Source organism: Telmatherina bonti, assembly GCF_933228915.1.
Source record: "Telmatherina bonti genome assembly, chromosome: 16".
NCBI lineage: Eukaryota > Metazoa > Chordata > Actinopteri > Atheriniformes > Telmatherinidae > Telmatherina > Telmatherina bonti.
This window is the reverse complement of record NC_136614.1, coordinates 14,082,720-14,096,029: the sequence shown is the minus strand read 5'-3', so window position 1 is coordinate 14,096,029 and position 13,310 is coordinate 14,082,720. Positions and strand designations below refer to the sequence as shown.

The window sequence follows — 13,310 nt, the reverse complement described above, 5'->3', positions numbered from 1 at the left end:
TTATTTTATGCTTTAAAACATTTAAGCTCTTGGCTTGAGTCCACTGCATCACTCACAAAACACACTGCATGCCTGCTGCCGCTCCACCCACCTTAAAGCGCGCCATCACTTGCTTCTGCTCTCCTTAAAGCATTTCAGCAGCTCCAACTTTGTTTCCCTAAGGGGGAAGTTATGATCATCACTCCATTCTGCCTGTTGTTCTGAACATTATGTCTCTATGTGGAGTCATGAGGTCAGGGCTTAGATTCAAAACATAAATGTTGCACTAATTCTACTTGAACATAACCCATTCCACATGTGTTCACTGGTTTGCCAGACATATAAAACACACTCAGGGTATCTCAAGTTCATGAAGATTTTTTTTTTTTAAATTGTCTTGTTCATGTGTTAAAGTCTTTATTGTAATTAAAATTCAAGCATTTACTCTTGCTTGATGTTTTTTCTTGGATAACTTGTAGTGTTTAAGTATCAGTTGTCATAAAAATGGCTTCTTTTTTTTAAACAATTAGGCTATCATTTGCTTTACAGAAACATAGGTAGATTACAATTTTACCCCTAACAGGAAACAAAACGCTGGAAAAGTAATTAATGCTGAAGGATTATAAGGCTTCTTATCAGTGCTCAGTTTACATTTGATGCTTTGGAGGCACACTGATGTCTAAAAGACACCATTGAAGCTGGAAAGTAGACACAGTCTTTAGTGTAAATATGCTCTCATTCAGACTATGTCTTCATAGGGCTGGGCAATATGACGATATATATTGTTTGGACGATAGAAAATGTCTATCGTTTCATATGAGACTCTATTGTTTGCGCCACAATAAGGTGCTTTAAAGTGGACTTTACGGCATGCATGCAGCAATACATAAACAAACATGGAGAAAGACTGTAGCAAATGCGTTTCAATGCAGGGTAATTCACTAAATAATGACCAGCTAACCGAAACTGATGGGCTTGTCTATAAAAGAGGGAAAATTTCTGCCGCATGGATGCGGTTTCGATATAAAAAGACCAATGTTTTACCAACAACAGACGAGCTCACAGTCCCAACAATGGACTCCGACACAACTAACTCATTTCATCACCTGCGCAAAAATCAGGATAAAGAATACAGAATAAAGAAAAGAGTCAACGAGCAAAAGCAGTGTCAAGTGGAGGCGAAAGCGCTCATAATAAACTCCAGATGAAAACACTGCAACGGGTATTTACCAGTGAAACGTCATAGGCCATAGTTCCCGCAGATGGAAGGAGATCAATACTGCCGTTGCCAAGCACATCTGACAAATAACTGATGACTGACACAAAATTACACAAAACATTTTATATTGTTATGTATATCATTATGGGGATATAAAATGAGCTATATCGGGAAATGAGATTTTGGTCATATCACCCAGTGCTATGTCTTCAGAATACATTATATTATCATTGAGCCAGCATCCCGTCTTCCAGTACATAACAGAACCAGGCAGACTGAGGCAGCAGCCACCAGAAGCGCACCTTTCCCAGGGAATATTTACCAAGACAATGCTATACCATCTATTACAACAGCATAGCTTAGTCCGCTTTAGCGTGTCCATGTGTGGGCAGACCTGCATGTAGCACAGACATTTCACTAAATTAGTTGTTATTCACCAAACAATAACTAATTGTCATGACACAACCTTATTTATAAAGGTTTTCTGTTCTTTTCTTTGGGCTTGGCTCCTTTGTTATTTTACCAGATCCTTAAATTTATTAGAAAGTGTCCTTAGAGTTGGTCTTTTTAGGTTAAAATACTGACATCTAGAGACCTGTTTAGTTAACATTTGACCTTTTTGTTAGCAGCGAATTCAACTCTGAGTTTGTGTTAAGGCTTTATCACACAGCTTGTTTGGTTTGCCTGCCTTTACCCTGCAGAGTTTGTTTGTTTACAGTGAAGGGGAGTCAACTTCCCCTTTACAAATTTGCTTGTGTTGGATGAACTCTTTATCTTGCAATCTATTGGCTTTTCTGTTTTTGTTCTCTGCAGCTTTGGTTCTCTCTTTTATTTTTTTTGTTTCTCAAAGAGATTTTAATTCAGCATGATTTAGAAAGTGCAGCGGCAATATAGAGATACTCTTCATTTTGATGCACCTTTCCAGTTTAATCAGATAGATCCATACCGTGCATCCCATCATTAAACTGTCATGTACATGCTGGATAAGTTTTCATCAATGACTGCTACAGACAAATACAAAGGTCTGTCTGGGAGCACCATTACCATTTTTATTGGCTTGGTGAGGTTTATAATTTTCACCTGACATTTCAACTTTATTCATTACTTTCAGTTGCCTGTTATGACTTTTTTGTAGGTTTGTTGACCACGGTAATGACATATGCTGGCATTTTAAAGGAGGAGATTTAAAGCTGATCTTTGATGTGCTGCCATGTTCTTTTTCAAGAGAAGAGGATTTCTTCTGCAACCCCTCCAAGCAAGCTGTACTTGTTCAGCCTTTATCTAAATGTACGTTTAACATGCTAACTCAGATCTGTCTCAGCTGTTAGGCTTTTTGTAGTTTTTTTGTAGTTTTTCTCCGCATTGCATTGTCTGACCTTAAAGTGAACCTGCTGGTGCATCCAATTGGTGGGAATATTGACAGCTGTGTTGACCGTTTTCCACTTGTGAATAATCCTTCTCTCTGTTAAATGATTGACTACAAATTGTTTAGAAATTGTCTTATACCCCTTCCTAGGTTGATGGACGGTAACAATAAGTGGATGCATGGGTTTTGCCCGGGTACTCCGGCTTCCTCCCACTGTCCAAAGACATGCATGTTAGGTTAATTGGTTTCTAAATTGCCCATAGGAGTGAGTGTGAGCGTGATTGTCTCTTTGTGTTGGTCCTGCGATGGACTGGCGAGCTGTCCAGGGTGTACCCTGGCTTTTGCCCAAAGACACATAAGGGCTGTAACGACATGCTTTTGTACCGATTCCATTCCGATTTTTTGGGTGCTGATTCGATTTCAATTGTGATTCTCGCGATTCTTCGAAATTGCTGATTTTTGTGGAGACTCAAAACAAAAAATGTACAAAACCTTTTTTGCTTTCCATTTTTCTTCATTTCAATGAGGAAAAAACAACACAGTAGCCAGACCATCATTCTGCCGCGATAATTCCCAAGAAGACAAGTAAAATGATCAATAAATACGATGAAAATAACAAAAAAATGATAGATTATTTCTGTTTATTTGAAAGAAAAAAATGTTTTTTTAACAAAAATAGTGTTTTTAAAATTGTGAATAGAAAAAATATTCCCACCCAAATTATATACAAATATCATATGATGCATAATAATTCAAGTGGATCTGTGAAATTATGGCTGCAAAGAGGCTAAATATGATGGACGAGCGACCTGTCCGGGATGTACCCTGCCTCTCGCCCAATAATTGTTGGGATATGCTACATCTTACTCTTAATTAGACTAATCAGTATAGAAAATGAATGAAGAGACAAAATGGACAAAGGGTCATGAGAGACAGATAGTAAGTCAGAATTTTTTGATAGATTGACATTCAGATGTGAGTGTGTGAGTGAAACAGACGCTGATAGATTGATAGCTTAGACAGAAACCACAAGTTTCCTTGTTTGAACTTGTTTTCAGTACTTGGTGCTTGATGGACACAATCTCAAAATATGTAAGACACGTGACACAAAATCATAAGAAGTTCTAAATAAATTATAAATGAGTCTGAAAGATGTGACTAAACAGGTCTGTGTAGGTTTAAGTTGGAGCCATATGTAAATACTGCACACTTGTTTCCGTTGGCCAGACTGACACCAGCTGGTCTTCAGATTTGGAAACTGTTGCATGTACACGTGACAGATGGCAGAAGGTAGAGCATATGTGACTTCCTGTCAGCACTTTGTTACTTTGTTACTTACTGACTCATCACCAACTCTCGAGCTTTTTGCATGTGCTTCTGAAAGAAATTGACACAAAAAGGTAACGTACTCCAAGTTAAAGCGTTCTTAACCCTGTAAAGCACAGCATGACATATTTTGATTTATGGTAAAAAACCTGTTGAACACAATCTGATATTTGTCTTCTGCCCCCTTATTAAAATACCAAGAAGCAGAAGATTACACTATGATATTTTTTACATATTACATGGTAGTTAAAAGGTAAATATTTCCAAAAACAGTGTGTCAAAATAAAGATTTTAAATTTAAAAAAGACTGAACTTTTCTTAACATTACCGAATGATATAAATAAAAATAGACCAAAAAAATTAGATATCTCATAACTTCATCGCTTCATAAGTTACAATAAATATCTAAATATAAATTAATTTTCTTTAATATTTGCCTATTGTAGTTTTTATGTAAAGTCTAGATAGATTAATTGGCTTCAGGTAGGATAAATATAGCGCAGTAGAAGAAAAACATGTTCCTCCCATATACTGCACAGAGAACAAACAGAAAGCATGAAATAGCTTTAGTTTAACCGCCCCGCCCCCCCAACATTAAGTGCAATACTTTAGAACATGAACACATTAATAAAAGTAAGAATGCAAATGAAGTAAAAGGAAAAAACAGGAATCTTAATTGGAATGAATGACAAAGAATGGAAAATAGATGGAGCAAATGACTGATAAATAAAAGAAAAATAGAGCAAATGTTTGTGTTTGACAAGAAAAAAGAAAATGAAGAAATCTGTGATGGAGACAGAGGTTAACCAACTGCAGATTTCTGTTTTTACTTGTGTGTAAGTGTGTGTGAAATTGCTCTGTCAGTCAGCTGAACTGCAGCCAGCTGTTGAAACCTCCATCAGTATCACATCTCTGTTCAGGGAACCCTGTTAACTTTACTCTCATTTACAATAATATAAACAAGGCAGAAGATATGTGGGGGACTGTGATTCCTATGTATACTGTAGTATGTCCTCTTTGCTTTCTTTAACATCATTCTCAGGTTATTTTGTTAGCATCAGAGACCTTTTTTAATAGAAACCTTTTTCCAGGAAGACTGGCCAAAATCTTAAGGGGTCCTTTCCTCAGTCTCCTCATTTTTCAACCACAGGAACTCAGGTCGAAATAGAGTTAGAGGGGAGATCTTCCCCCCTAAAACAGCCGTAGTAGGGTGGTTGTACTTTTAGATTACCCTGAGTATTCTGGGTCAGACTTGTTTTATTACAACATGTCTCCCTGTGTATTATTTATTTATTTATGCTTCAATGTTTCAAGGTTTTATCTTGTATCTTGAACTGACTTTATATATATATATATTTTATATCTGCTAACTTTAAGTTGTATCACAGTAATGTTTGTAAATAGACAATCTGTCATTCCCAGTCCCAGAATGAGTGAGAAAAAATACCATCGATGTAACTAAAGAGCAGTGAAATCAGATTAATCAACCAATAAGGTTTGAGTAACCCTATTTCTACCAACAGATCGTGCTCTGGACATGATTTGTTGTGATTTGAAACACTGATATCTGCTGTTTCCACAGCCAACCATAATGCTAGATGTGTCAGCTATGTAACAGCATGATGTCATAGCTGTTTATAGCCTTCCTTGAATTATAACAATGAAGAATGTGACAAACACAGGATGAGAATGGTGAACATCCAGCCATGTGTGTATTTTCTGCTGCGCATGTGGCTTTCAACAACAAAAAATCCACAGTATTCTTAAACATGCGGTATTCCTGCTTTGTTCTAATTGCCAAGCTGCACAGGAAGTGATGAATATTTGGATCAATCAATGGATTGCAACATGTCACTCTCCACACTTTAGGATTGAATTGGTAAGATTGGGATCATAATGGAGGGGTCCCAAAAATGTATGTTGGCTCAGATTATATTTTTTTGGACCTTTCCCAGTTTTTGCCTGTCAGTAATTCCCCCTGTCCTGTACTGAGATTGACTTTTTGGCGGAAAAAGGAAGATGTTGCGTTGCTATGACAAAACACTATAGCTATACATTGCCAACGCATCAATAGCTATCTGGCTGAAGTCTGTCAGGTAGAAGTATGGGTGACTGTGGAAATGCAACAGAGAAGGTTTATCCAACCAAACTGCACCAACCCTAACCCAAACCCTAACCCAACCACACCATCTCATCCTAAACCAGACCCCTTTGTGAGTTTTACATCACCTTAAATTTTCTTGGTGAGGTTTGTAGCATCAAACATGTCTCTCAGCATTTTATATCTGCCATTCCTTCTCAGTGCTTTCAGCTTTATTCTCCACTGGAACTCTGTTAACTACAAGTTGTACCACAGTAATACTGTTCCTGCTTGTAAAAGAAACTCTGTCATAGTAGGTAAGTCCCATACTGAGTAAGGCAAAGTAGTTTAGATGTAACAAGAAAGTGGTCAAATCAGATAATAAGCCTGTAAGCACCATTTGTTAAGTGGAAGATGCGTTCTAGGACTTGAACATTAACATGTTTTAAATAAATGGAAGGAAGCATACTTTCTTGCTTGACTGTGGCCAATCCTGTTGCATGCTAAGGAGTATAGCATGATCCATCTAGTCTATTCTATTCTACAGTCATTTAGCAGACGCTTTTATCCAAAGCAACTTACATATGGGTGAGAACAACACAAGCACGAAATCAAACAATAGAGGACATCGTAGGAAGGTGCTAGTGGACTATCCAGTTGGACGCAGGTCCTTCCATGAAGTGCTCCAGGCTTCTTTTTTCTTTTCTCAGTCTAACCTGAGAAAATTCAAAAAGACCCTGGACTGTAATAATCTTAGCTCTTTAGAGAGAAAAAAAGTCTTTTCACTTGAAATGCATCTTAAAAATCTCTCAATTAGGTGGAGACCCAATTAGAGGCAAAAGTAGAGCTAATGTTGACCTTGTTAAGCGTCACATCACCAGAGACTACTCTTGATTTCTGCTATTGTTTTGTTCTTTGTGTGAATATAAATGTCTTAAAATAAATGGGTCCTAACCTTTAAGATTAAACCGATTCTCATTTGTGAAAAAATGTATTCTTTCTACATTTTGATGTATTTAAGTGAAAATACTTGTTGAATCTCTACGTGCTTAACAAGCTTTTTAGTCTTTTCACTGAACAAAGATGATCAATGTCCATCCATCCATGATTAAGTCTGATGAAAAACGTGTCAGAAACATGTCTTCCTGTTGGTTATGGAGTTCTTCTGCCCCCTACAGGTACAAAATCTTGGGTTCGTGCAGCTTTAAGTAAGAATTTCCACTTGACTCAGTTTAGCTAAAGAGTGCGAACATTGTCTCATCAAGTTCCAGATTTTTTGTTTAGACATCATGACAGCTTTAATTTACCATCTCTCCTGTCACGTTACACTCCTTCATGTCTCGCTGTGTTACTGAATCTTACATTCAGGCCATTAGTGTGTGTGTGTGTGCATGTAAGTGCCCAAACACATCATAATGACTTGTGACCTCTGAGGACCTAACCTTTGACTTTACACACCTCACACACACCAACACTAATCCAAATCTGCATGTGTGCCAGCACTCTGAAAGCCTCGGGGCCAGCAGACACAACCCTACACCATCAGTCTGTGGATGTGTGTGCTGTTCACGTAAACATCTGTTAGGTGAAGGAGCCACTAAATCACACACTTCACTGCAGGCCAATCAGCAGAGAGTAATGAAGGCTTGAGGGTGAGTGCAGCTGAGTAGACTCACAGAAAGGAAAGAGTAGGAGGAAGAGGAGGAGGTAAGACAGTGACAGACGAAGAAAATGACAGAGAGGAAAAGAGTCAGGGAGGAAGGGTTACAGTTGCATAGCTGCCATTACCGGCCTGTAAGTGGTTCCTTCTTTCTTTTCCATGTGTGCATGTGTTACTGAGGATGCAGGAGTGTGTAGAAAAGCAGCATGAAGTTTAGGCTTTAAAACAGGAAGTGATGCACACTAGTTTGTTGCTAGGTTTTCTCATGGAAAGTTTGGTTTTAAGCCTGCTGTTTGAAGTAAAATGATGCTTAATCCATTATTTAAGATTACTCCTACCTTCATTACATCCCATGTTTAAACACAGGGGAAATATGGGGGCAGAGGAGCGTTGAAAGAGTTGAAATTCAGGTAATAGGATGTCTTTTTGTTTATAATTGCACTGACAGAAAAGAATGAGTTGTTTTTTTGTGTTTTAGTTTTTAAACTTTTCTCTCTTTTCCATTGGTTAAAACCAACTGTAAATAACTAACCTTATCCATTAACTCTTCACCTCCCACCTCTACCCCAGCTTAGGTCCTAAATAGTTTTCACAAATGTGTTAGTCAGTCACAATGAAGCAGTCAGGGTTGCAAGTGTGGCTGCTTTATGTTGAGGATGAGCCTTTCTGACCAGTGCTGTCACCAACGGTCTCCTTCTTCTTTAGTTTGGGAGAAAATTATTTTTTGGCCATAAATCAGGGGAAAAAATAAGATTAAAACATTATTGTTTCACTTTACTTCAGTAATTTTGAAATCTTTCCAGGTTATTTGGCACCCCTGTGTGGGGGTCTGGACCCCCAGATGGTAAATACAAATGGAAAATACTAGGCTTTGTCTCTGACACAGTTTTTTGCAAGCTTTATTCAAAAGTGGGTCGTTACGGAAATATCCATCAATGAAACTAAAATATTTCTTTGCCAGATAGAGTAGCTACAGTAGTATAAGCATTTGGTGGAAGTCTTGCTTAGTCGTCTGATAGAAAAATATGTGCAGCATCAACATTATGTTTATAACAACTGCTAGACAAATGTTTTGACCCATTATGCATGCATTACACATTATGTGTACTTGTTTGCAAGTTCAATGATTTGCTACTTTTCAAGTAACTAGTACAAAAATGCAAATGCTCACAAATATTCTGTGCATGAGAAAACAACACCATTTCTGCTCACTTGTCTTTTCAGGTTTGGTTAAAGGCATATCAGGGACTTTCTTACTTAAGAAAAAAACCCAACCATAAAGCTTAGTATGTATAAAAAGATATTATTATATCTTGATATACTAAATATACAAAGAAATCAAACATCATCAGCTTGGATTTCTGGTTTGTTTTTTGGTTGGTTTATCTGTTAAAATATCTAAACTGCCCAAACAAAGCCATTTAAAAGTCCACCAGATATCATAGTGATTAGAAAATAGAACAGCCACAAAATAATTATGCTACAACCAACTCAGGCATTTTCTTATTGTGTGTAAACAGCCATCAGACACATGTTGTTTTTTCCATTTCATTAAGAGAGGCCTCAGGAGAGCTCGATAGCCCTGTTTTTCTTTAACATGTCTCACGGCTGCAGTCGATGCGAATGAAAGAATTGATCACTCTGCTTATTGACGATGTGAGAGAGGGTCTTCACTCCTCTTTTAACTGTTTGTTGAGCAATGTTGGGTTCATTTCGAGGTCAGGGTCAGTCACATTCATAATGGGGGCGGGGTTTAAGAGCTGGCTCATCGGTCAGGTCATTAGGTGAGGGGTCGGAGGTCATGGGGGCGGCACAAAGAGTGAAAACACTGACCAAGCTGTAAGGTTTCTCAAAGTTCAAAGTTGTAACTCACAATGTTACTACTGCTTTCTGTCCCTTCCTACTTTTATTTATCACTAACATGAAAGCAGTAAGAGGCTTAGGACACCTTCATTTTGGTCAGGGTGTAACACAAAAACCAAAGATAACTTTTATAAGACAACATCTACGGTACAGGTCCACTGTCCTGCTTTGGAGGAGGTGTCTTTTCTAAATAGCAACAGGTTGCATGTTGTAAATTGCAGTTTTCTTGTGTTCGTCTTGCCTCGTTGTTATCATATTTACTCAGTAGATTTGACAATTCTTAGAGAAAAAAAAACACTGTAGTTAAAAAGAACGTGTGTGTTTGGAAAAAAAAAAGATCAATTCAAAGAAATGTCTGCACTGTGGGTCTCATAGCAGAAGCCTTGAATGCGTTCTAGCAAGGTGGAAGTCTTCCAGATGAAATGCTGCCAATTTGGCCAAATTACTTGTTTTATAGTTTAGTAGGCAATTTGAAATCTCACTGTCACATTTAATTAATTGCAGCATTTTTAACTTAGATGTTAAATAATAAAGTCAGAAAGGAATGTAAACCATACATTTTATAGGTCTTTGAAATTCTAAAGTGCAAAAGAACGATAGGAAAACTAATAACATGCAATTGTATTAATAGTTTTTAAAAAATATACCACAATCACTGGCTTTAGAGGTCACTCGGTAGTATGCCCTGGATGCTTTCAGCAAATGGAGTCAAATATGAAGAGACAACCATTTAAAAAGCAAAACTGACATAATTTTTTACATGCTTAAAAAGAGAAAGGTGATGTTGATCTGATGCATTTACTGAAGCAAAGACTACAGCATAACTATGGTCGCACCCATGTCTGTGTTTTCTACAACTGCTGTTTGATAATAGGAGGTAACTCACAGAAACTGAAGCAGATGATAGCATGTTCATCTGTCACCTGTGACTCATCCTTATCCTCAAAAGGAAAAAAACTAAAAAAGTGGGGTGTTGGTGGAGTGTTCAACCAGCTAATGTTGCCAGGCAACACACAGTTTCATCCACCAAGTGGGATTTTAGCTGATTTCTCTCAACAATGGAAGTCAGGTCCTCATTTTCTAACAAGAGGATTAATGTGATGATCAGCATGCTGGTTGTAAAGCTCTCATTTCTTTCACAAGATGTTTTCGGTGAGATTAAACAAAAATCAAAAGATTCCTGTTCAGAGATAAAAGGTGCAAATGAATAAAAGAATGACAAAACTACATACAACTGTTGTAATGGGTTGTGATTTTTAGTCTTCTTTTTTAGTACAACCTGATGCTTATGAACTATTTACATAGTCAAAAACACACGGTAAAAAATAACAATCATTCTGCTTTATCAATAAAAAATATACTGTTAAATTACTTAAAAACCCTTGAAACTTTTTTTCCCATTAGAGAAATGACTAGAATGCCCTGCAGCCCTTGATTAAAAATCACTAGATACCATCAGGATAACATGTGATTGGCCACAGCTCTGGCAGTGACTTTAAATATTCAGTCCACACGAACATGAGGTCCTGCAACAGATGGCAAGACACCCACAAAGTTTGTCAAATCTGAGTGATTCGGATTAAATACACTGAAGAACTTTAATGTCTTCTGAGAGAAGATCAGCCGAAAAGTTAATTCATAATTGTTTCTGTGAAATTCTGATTTTATTTTTATTCTGTAAATGTAAAACATGCAGCAAAAGGAAGTCAGGAATTAGGAAAGTAGCCTTCAGAAAACAATGGCAACATATGGAGATTCCCTTAAAAAGTGTGTGTGTGTGTGTGTGTGTGTGTGTGTAGAGGGGGTGTCTATGGTCCATGTAACAGGCTGATTAGGATTTTATGAGGTCAGAGGTCAACAGGAGCGAGAAGAAGTGACCTTCTCACCTCAGAGTCAAACTGAGGAGAGCCCTGTCACGACCCGAAACTCTCACTTTTACGGTTTCTTCCAGCTGAATTTACGTCTTCAGCACCCCCCCCCCCCCCCCCCCCGCTTTGCCTGTTGTGCTCTACCTCTCTTCCTTTCTTTCTAGAAAAGTCCTGTTTTTTTTTCTCCCTTCTTGCTTGTTTCACACGTTCACAGTTACGTTACAACTTCCAGCTCAGCTGGAATAAAATCCAAATGGTTCTCATGTGTTGCCTTTTGAGGTTACTGAAATGCTCCAGTGGAGTTATGGGCTCTTATGATTCATGATTATTTTTAAGACTGTTTTACTTTTTCAGCTGAGCTCCTCTGTCATCTGGTGAATTTGATCTGCTGACAATTTTTGATCCTCTGCAGGTGCTTGCCAAGGTGGAGCGTAGTTTAACTCATTCCCACAAACTGCACACGTGCACGTTTTCAGATAAACTCGATACAAGTGTTTGCATTTTATATGGCTTAATAGTCGTAGTATTAAGGGACACTGGTATAGACACGCACTTCTGCAGCTGCTTAAGATCGATTTATCATACCATATCAGTGTGATGTCTTATATGAGCTTCTTTTTTATTTCACATTCATAAAAATCTCACGCTAAGCTCATTCTCAACACATTTTTTGATAGTTATAACCTGCGTATGTGAAAAATAGCCACTGATGCACATTTGCAATATCATTTCATGATCTGAGTCAACAAAATAAAACATTGTTTATTGTTTTCATAAATATAATTGAAAGGACTGTAATGATATGCTTTCGTTCCAATTCGACTCATTTACAATTTTTTTTCTTTTTTTTTTTTTGCTGATTTGATTAAAAATTGCGATTCTCGCAATTCTTTGAAATGACTGATTTTTGTGTAGACTAAAGAAAAATGTAAAAAAAACTTTGAAATTAAGGAAAAATTACGAGAAAACAATTAGGAAAAAAACAACACAGTAGCCAGACCATCATTCTGCTGCTATGATTCCCAAAAAGACGAGTGAAAAGATCACTTTAAACAATACAAATGACAAAAAAAATTTAATAATGGATTATTTTTATTTATTTTGAAAAAAAAAACAAAAAACAGAAATTTTAACAAAAATATCAATTTTAAAATTGTGAAGTAAAAAAATCCAGATATTCAATTTCTTTTTCTTTTATTTGATACCCCACCCCTAATAATTGGCCCTGTGATGGACAGGTGACCCGTCCAGGGTGTACCCTGTCTCTCGCCTACTGATTGCTGGGATTGGCTCCAGCTTCCCACGACCCTGAATTGGACAAAGTAGTTAAGAAAATGGATCGGTGCATCAATGTAATCAATAGCAGTACATAAAGGAGCCCGTTTCTGCATAGTTTATGCCTCTCAGAACTGGCTAACTGTATTTTTGAGCACCTTAGTGGTGAGGTTACATTTAAATGTTGCACCAGAGTCATTGTTTCATACCCTCTGCAGCTTGGAAGTCTTATTTCTGTGCTGGGAATCCACCTTGCAGTGTGTTCCATTTGCTTATTCCTGCTGGGAACGAGGAACTGGGATAGACCAGCAGATTACTGACACTGTAAATAGGGATTTGTTGTTAACTTTATTGTTAAATTTATGTTTTAACAGAACAGAAGTTAATGTTAATGGAGAATTTAAAATATATGATGCATTTTTTCCCATTACTTTTCATGTCAAATATGCTAACAAGAATGTTTTCCACATAAAATCGTCTATTTCTAAATGATTAGTACTCTTTAAAGCTCCCAGAAGCTTCGACTTCAGGAACAATATGAAAGCTGAGCTTTTCCTTTGATTGTGTTTCTATATGACTGCATATTAAAACTATTGTTTTTTATAGAAGTAGAGATGCTGACCCTAGCTTCTGTCTCTCACTCAGACTGAGCTGCACTGTCTTTCTGTCTGCAC

General features: G+C 37.3%; 1 protein-coding gene across 5 annotated transcripts in view; it reads left to right on the top strand.

Moving 5' to 3' along the window:
* Positions 1 to 13,310, top strand: part of dnmt3aa (DNA (cytosine-5-)-methyltransferase 3 alpha a) — a 59,861-nt gene that overhangs the window by 27,748 nt on the left and 18,803 nt on the right. The gene's annotated exons all lie outside the window — the stretch shown is intronic.